Here is a 7,901-nt window from a genome sequence, read left to right on the forward strand (position 1 = left end):
TTTAAAATTTCTCCTGACAGATTCTGCTGGAGAACTGGGGCTTGAATGCATCATCCTGAAGAATTTTTGCAGTTGCCCAGAAATGTGGGGCTAGAGAGAGCAGATGCTTGGAAATGCCGTTGACATTTCCAAGTTTTTATAGCCCTGGTACATAGCCCACTAACTCCAGCATGCTTCACACATGGAGAAGGATCATTTGTCATTTTGATGCCAAAATGATACTCACAACTCTAAATGAAATGGATTACTTCTTTCTACCTCCTGCTTGGACAGTCAAAGTAGAAACATTTCAGGCATTTATTGGTCACCCTGTGTACGCATGAATGGCAGAGTGGTATCAGTATTTGCTCTGTGGCTGTGAAAATGAGGGCCTCCAAAACTGCTCATGACAGCAAAAAGGACAAATTTCTGCCACGCTCAATTAGGACACGATTTATTTGGCAAATGTGATTTCATTGAGAAACATACAAACAATAGTCATTTAAAATGCATTTAAATTCTGAAACAACTCACATTCAAATAGGTGGTACACACCTATACACACCATTCTTTGTATTTAAACAAAAGTTTTTCTGGGTAACTCAGAAACTTGCCAGCATTGAAAATCTGGACAACTTCCCAGACAGTAGATATTTTGTGTTTTGAGTTGTAGACATTATAGTCAGGAAATCTCTAGAGCAGGTCTCCCTGCTTTCAGGGAATTATTCCTTAACAGTGTCACCCAACTCTTGAATATTACCAAATAATCTATTGAGGTGAGGATTAATCACATTTTGGCTACTGGATGAGGAAGAGTGGCCAAGCACATGGTTGGAAGCAAGTTTCTATTTCTCTGGAAACTTAAAGATAATGGCAAGATCAATTAATCTACAAGTATTTATTGTGTGCCTACACTGACCAAAAGGCATTCTGGAAGTCATGTTGCTCTCTCTGGCCTGCACGTTGAAAATATTCCATAATCTTAATTTGCCTTTTCTGTCAAATGATGTGAGATGATCCTCTCAGGGCAAATTTTAGCCGCCAGGATGCTCTAAGATTTTTAGTTTAATTTGCTTCTTTCTGGGGCTTATAAAGAAGATGTTATGCCTTGGACTTAAGGGTTCTTGGAGCAGGTGCACCTGGGACACAGCCTATGGGCAGGCAGGTTTCCAATGGGAGGCTGGAATCTGTGTCAGACAAACTCTTAAAAGGATACTTAAAAGGATAAGGAGACAACCCGGTAGTCCCAGAAGTTGCCCAAGTTGCTGATCCTACACCCTTCATCACCTTTTTTTTTTTTTTTGAGACAGTTTTGCTCTTGTTGCCCAGGGTGGAGTGCAATGGCGTGATCTCAGCTCACCGTAACCTCTGCCTCCCGGAATCAAGCGATTCTCCTGTCTCAGCTTCCCGAATGTCTGGGACTACAGGCATGCACCACCACGTGTGGCTAATTTTTTATATTTTTAGTAGAGACAGGGTTTCGCCATATTGGCCAGGCTACTCTTGAACTACCGACCTCAAGTGATCCTCCCACCTTGGCCTCCCAAATTGCTGGGATTACAGGTATGAGCCACTGCGCCTGGCCCCTTCATCATGTTTTGACTACCTGTGGTTCACCTGGTAACCATCTGATGGGCTTTTTTGCGTTGAATTATAGAGCTGGGCTGCTTGACTCTCATCTGGATTTCTTTACTTTTTTCTTTCTTTCTTTTGTTTTTTTTTTGAGACATGGTCTCACTCTGTCATTCAGGCTAGAGTGTAGTGATCATGGTTCACTGCAGACTTGAGTTCTTGGACTTGAGTGATCTTTCCCATGTCAGCCTCCCGAGTAGCTGGGACTACAGATGTGTGTCACCATGCTTGGCTAATTTTTGTATGTATATATATTTTTTAATAGAGATGAGGTTTGACCATGTTGCTCAGGCTGGTCTTGAACTCCTGAGCTCAAGTGATGCTCCCAAAGTGCTAGGATCAGAGGCATGAGCCACTGCACCTGGCCTGGAAATTTAATTTTATTCTAAATCTACCGGTGGGTAGAATTAAAGTGGAAGACAATGAGTCAGCAGCTCAGGCTCTGGTCAGTCTTTCTACCTTAGCTATCTTTCTGACTTTCTACCCCAGCTATCACCTTTCACTTTCCACCCTAGCTATCACCTTTGTTGTGAATCAAACTCTACCTTGAATCCCAATTCCAATAATTAGAAAAATAATCCACGGTGCTGCTGCCTATAATCCTATATCCTCCACAATCGTGATCCTGTTTTGTCATCTGAGTTATTTTATGGACCTGAACTTTAGTGCTGTGGTTGGCTTCCTTTACCTGTTGTCAGATTTCCCTGATATTGACTCTGTCTGCTGCCAACCTGGCTCCTGATGCTGTATTTGTCTTCTCTGCCAGCACACCTGTTGCTCACTGCTGACTCCCCTGATGCAGATTTGCCATCTGCCTGGACTTTCTCCTATTTCCTGCTGCTGGGAATGTGTCCTGTCCTCTGCGTCTGTAACTATGATTAAAACATACTTTGTTAACAACAAATAAACAAACTTTGGAAAACCAGGATATGTTTATTTGCCCTATTCTCCATCAAACCTTGGCTATAAAGTGTATTGTTTATGATGCATTGCAACACTAGAATATTTGTAAGAAAGTTCAGTTCTATGAGCTAATGTCTCCATAGACCTTCTCGGGAACAAATGAACACATGGAGTAGCCTCCATATCTACATGGTGAGTGTGGATTAAAAGTTCTGGAAAAATGAAGTCGATGTTATCAAATAGAAATGATTCTAATATTTCCAAGAATGTTTGCTGATGTACTTTACCAGAGCCAGACGATGGCTGCCTTTAAACACGCCCAGAGATATTTCAGGGATCTTTATTAAGTGACAGGAATCCCTGAAAGAGAGATGTGATCTCTCCTGCTGGGGTGAGAGTAGAGACAATGGAATGTTCTACTTGGTAAGATGTCAGGAGGTTGCTGAAGCAGCTAGAGAGGAAAGAACATTTTTCAGTAAACCTGTGTGTTTACAGAAGGAAGTAAGGAGTCTTAGAGGAGCCAGGAGGAGTTGAGCCTGGGTTAAGGGCCTGAGAAAACAGCAGTTTGAAAAGGATTAGGAGACGGATGGCAGAGACAAAATAGAAAAGAAACCAGATGAGGTGGTGAGAGTGAAGAGAGCAGGGTGGGATGTGGGAAAGAGAAAGAGGCCTTTCAGGAAGAGTGGATTATATTGGAATTCAGTTTAAGGAGACTGAATAACAGGTGGGGCTTCAGAGGTAAGAAAAATATTTGGCTGAGCCAGGGTGGTTTCCAGTTACATACATGAAGCAAACCACTAACATATGATCTCCTAAAGTCAAAAAAGTTTGGAGCCAGACAGGAACAGCTAACTTTCTCCACTGACCTAGGTATCTGGAGAAGAGGTCTTGACTCATGACTGACAATGATACTAGGGAAGACTTAGAAAAAAGCCAGGACCAGGTATTAGGAGGGTCAGATGGATGAGATAGAAGCAATATATGAACACACACCTCGTGCCTGAGTAAGTGAGAAATGGAAGTGCATGCTTGTTACTGGCTCTTAGTATCTACCACTTTGTGCCTCAAGGGTTCCTCGTGTGGTAGGACACCTGCATCAACTGGCAGCAGAGCAGAGGAATTAAGAATGTGACCTCTGGCCCAAAGGCTTTAGTTTAAATCCCAGGCTCTACCATTTGTAAGCTATGTAACCTTGGACAAGTTATTTAATCTTTACACAGCTCAACTTTTCACCTATGAAATAGCATTAATAATGGAATCTACTTCACTGAATTGCTGTGAGAATTAAATGAGATAATGTTCAGAAGAGTATTAAAGGTGTCTATTAACACAAGGAAGGAAAGGAGAGTGTGGTCCCCCTCCTTTACTTTCTGGAAGGGTCAGCAGACAACTGTCAGGACATCAACAACAACTCATGGGAAATGTAACAGGGATAAGTCCTTTATTTGCATTCTTGGCAAAGGAGGAGCCTTATATTTGTCCTTACCTTAGGAGTAGCATGTGTCTATGGCAGCCAGTTTCCTGGCAGGATACAGGGGAATTACTCCTTTGCCCCAGTTCAGTGAAGCCTTTGATCCTGGATCATCTTGATTTTTTGAGCACCCAAATAGTAGAATAAGTCAGTTCTCCACATATTCACCATTTGTTCAACTTGTTGAATGCAACACATTATGAGAAAGCTTAAAGTAGACATCACGTTTAATGCTACATCCAGCAAATGCATTCCACTTGACAGTAAACTAGAATGTTCATGTGTTGAATTCTGCAAAGGTAATTTTATGTCAATGATAAGTAAAATAATAGATGGTGCTGAAAGAACTGTGAGGCTGTAACACACTTGAGGTGCTAAGGCAATTGACTAATGGGAGCTAGGCCATTTGAGATATTCTGCTTTGGGTACATTTTAAAGTTATGGATGGATTTATAAGATTGCCATATATCACTTAGCTTGTTCCCTACACAATTCTAAAGTCTTTTACAGAGGATGAGGCCAGAGAATTGTTGGAGCCCAACAACCAGCTGTTAAACTGGTCCAAAATGGCTAGGCCAGCTTCTGCCAGGTAAGAAAATTACTTCCTGGGTGTGGATTAGGCACTTTTGGGAGGGGATGTTAAATTTTTAAAGTCTTGAATATGTCATCTCTCCCCGCCTTTTTTTTGGTCGATATAGCCAAAAGCATTTATGCTTCCTTCAAAGAGTCTGTTTGTAATTGTTTTAAGAACCTCTTGCGATTATGTACTCAAACAATTAGAAATATTTCCTTAGAGCCAAAATAATGTTTAAAGTGAGTAGTTTTAAGATGGAACCCATGGTGAATATCTCAGAGTCTCTCTTGACCAATTCCTGTAGTTAGACTGTTCTTGTGGTATAAATGCTTTCAGCTTCTTGTGGCAAGTCTAGTTCCTTATGAGAGGTTTCTAATGCCCCTTTCAGAGCTGGTGGAAGATTTCTCTCCAAAGGATATATGCAGCACATTCAGCATGTAGCTTCTGTGGATGCCATCTGTGTAATCATTATAATCTTGAGAAGTGCGTGGTGGCCGCCACACAGTGGCAAAAAGCCTCACTGTCGGTATCTTTACTGACTGACAGAGCAGAGCCAGTATTGACTCCCATCTGGCAATCTTAGCCATTTTCTAATTCTGTGCAAAAGGCTGCAGTATCCTCAAATACCTTCCCGCGAGCCCTCTGAACACAGCCCATTTCCCAGGCTTGTTTGTCATGATTATAAGGTAAACTCTAATGCCAGGTGATGTGACTTGCCATGCCCTTCTGTGAGATTTATGTTGAAGTTTTCTGAGTAACCTGTTAAGATAGTGCCACTTTTCATAGCCTGACAAGGTGATGTGTGTGAATGTAAGTGCAGATTTTATGGGCATGAATTCTGTTAATAGCAAAATTCTTAGACTGTCGTCAAGAAATTTCAGACTTTTGCAATACAAGCAGTATATATTTGCTTCTCTGTACTCTGAGGCTCTACAGCAACTTGACCAACTGTATTGAACTTTCTTCCCTAGGGGCCCTCACAATTCCACTTCAGAAGCCTGTTGAAATAATGTTGAAATGACCAAAAAATAAAATGCAATAAAAATTTGTAAAAAAGGACAATCTACATCAATACTGGAAACTAGAGAGTATTTGCCATTTCCCCGTCAGGTACTCTGAGTGAACTAGTGATGACATAGATGGGGTAAAACTGAAACGAGCCACTGTGGGTTGATATACAGCTCTCCTCTATGACAAAGCAGTAAAATGTTCCAGACAAGAGTGAAGTACCTGGTAGAACCTAACTAATACCTACTAAATGTAGTGGACCATGAAACAGATGGAAGCATTTTCCTTAGAATCTCTTTGTCTTTAAAAAGGCTTGTACATTTAGATGTGGCTGCATTGGGAGTTTGTGAGGTTTATGAAAGTGGGCACAGCACAAACGATACAGTACAGCAGTAAAACAAAGGTTTCTAGCTGAATACCAGTGACTATTTTCCCGACAGGGAAGGCAACACCAGCAAGAAGGCCTGGACATCTACGAAAGGTAATAGGCTGGAGAATGGAACAAACAGAAAGCTGGATATAGCAAAGCATGGCAGTTCTGCTACACATCTGCTTAGAGATTGTGGCATGGACTTCCCAGGACTCAGACAAGCACTTTCTCACAATTCCTCTGGCTGTTGGATCTTAATATGTAGTACTTCCATCTGCACTCTAGCACAAGGTTTGGACAAAGGTTTCTGACCAAGAAGATGAAATGGAGACTGGGAGAGCATCTACACTTCTGCTCTTAGGCAAGTAAGAGGTTAGGACCGTCAAATTGTCCCTCAAAGATAAATGGTAAAGGGCAACAAAAAAGTTTTTCTTCCATAGAAGAGTAAGTAAAAGATAGTACTTAAGAGCCGAGGAACTTTTTTAAAGACCATTTTTTTTTTAAATGAAGCAGAAGTAAATGTATAAAATCTACTTTGCGCAGCCCATAAAATTCTAGAAACCATGAACTATAAAGAAAGAGGAAACGGAAGATGACAGAGAAGAGACAGAGAGAATAGAAACTGTCTTATGTGCATAAATAACAAGACCAGAAAATAATATAATAGTTCTGTAATAGACAAATGGAAATGTATACTAGAAGCAGGCAGAGCCAACACTGAAGAAAATCAAGTCAGATGTGGCAGTTAATTAAGGTGATTTTACGAAACTTAGAAAAAAGGAAAAAACCAGTGGATTTAGAAAGTAAAGTAAAGAAATCCAACACATAGATATTTTATTTTTTATTTTTTGGAACAGAGTCTCCTACAGTCATCCAGGCTGGGGTACAGTCAACGGTTCAGTGCAGCTTCCACCTCCCCGGCCCAAGCAATCTTTCCACCTCAACCTCCCAAGTAGCTGAGACCACAGGCACAGGTACGCACCACCATGTCCAGCTAATATGTTATTGCTCAGGCTGGTCTTGAACTTCTGGGCTCAAGTGATCCTCCCGCTTCAGCCTCCCACAGTGCTGGGATTACAGGTGTAAGCCACCATGCCCCCCCAATGTTTCATATTCTTGAAGAAGAAGGAAACAAAAGAAAAAGAAGCAATGATTAGGCCTAAAAAGGGGGTAACTTTTTGAAGTTTAAGAAGGAAATCAGTGGAATTAGAGACCTTAACATGTGTTGAGCAAAATTAATTAAAAGAGAAGAACGATAAGGCAGATTACTGGGAACTTAGGAATTTCAAAATTCAAAATGATTTCCAGAGTCATCCTGTTAGATACTTAGAAATCAATAAAAGTCTGAGTTTTCTTTGATAACTCTAAATACCAGAATAATAGTGATATTGATGATGATAAGTGATAATAAAAAATTAAACACTTCCTGGGCATATTTAATACATCAGGTACTGTTCAATATGCTTTCTGCATAATAGGTAATTAAAACCTCACAAGTTTATGACGTAAGTACATATAGTCTCATTTTATAAAATAGTGTTTTAAATAAATCTAAAGAAAAAAATACAATGAAATTTAAAAATACCAGAAAACAAAGAGCAAAGAAATCACAAAGGTATAAAATATGACTGTGGGATAATTCAGACTAGCCATGTTAATTATGACAATGAATATAATTTTAATAACTCTGTTTTTAAAAAATATAAAATTTAAAAAGTGTAGAACCAAAAAGTAAAACCAAATCTATGCTATCTATAAGAGTGATCTCCCTTGCACTCCAAGTAACTCAGAAAATTAAAAACAGAATTGGCAAAAATATTTAAAGTAAATGAAAACAAACAGAAACAAGGATAGAAATGCTATTATTAAAGTAGTTTTTAATGCAAAAAAGCCTTAAATGGAATAAAGAGAGTAATTTCATATTGCCAAATGGTAACAATGCCTTAAAGTTGATCATCATTATA

This window comes from Macaca fascicularis, chromosome 1 (assembly GCF_037993035.2).
Source record: "Macaca fascicularis isolate 582-1 chromosome 1, T2T-MFA8v1.1".
Classification (NCBI taxonomy): Eukaryota; Metazoa; Chordata; class Mammalia; order Primates; family Cercopithecidae; genus Macaca; species Macaca fascicularis.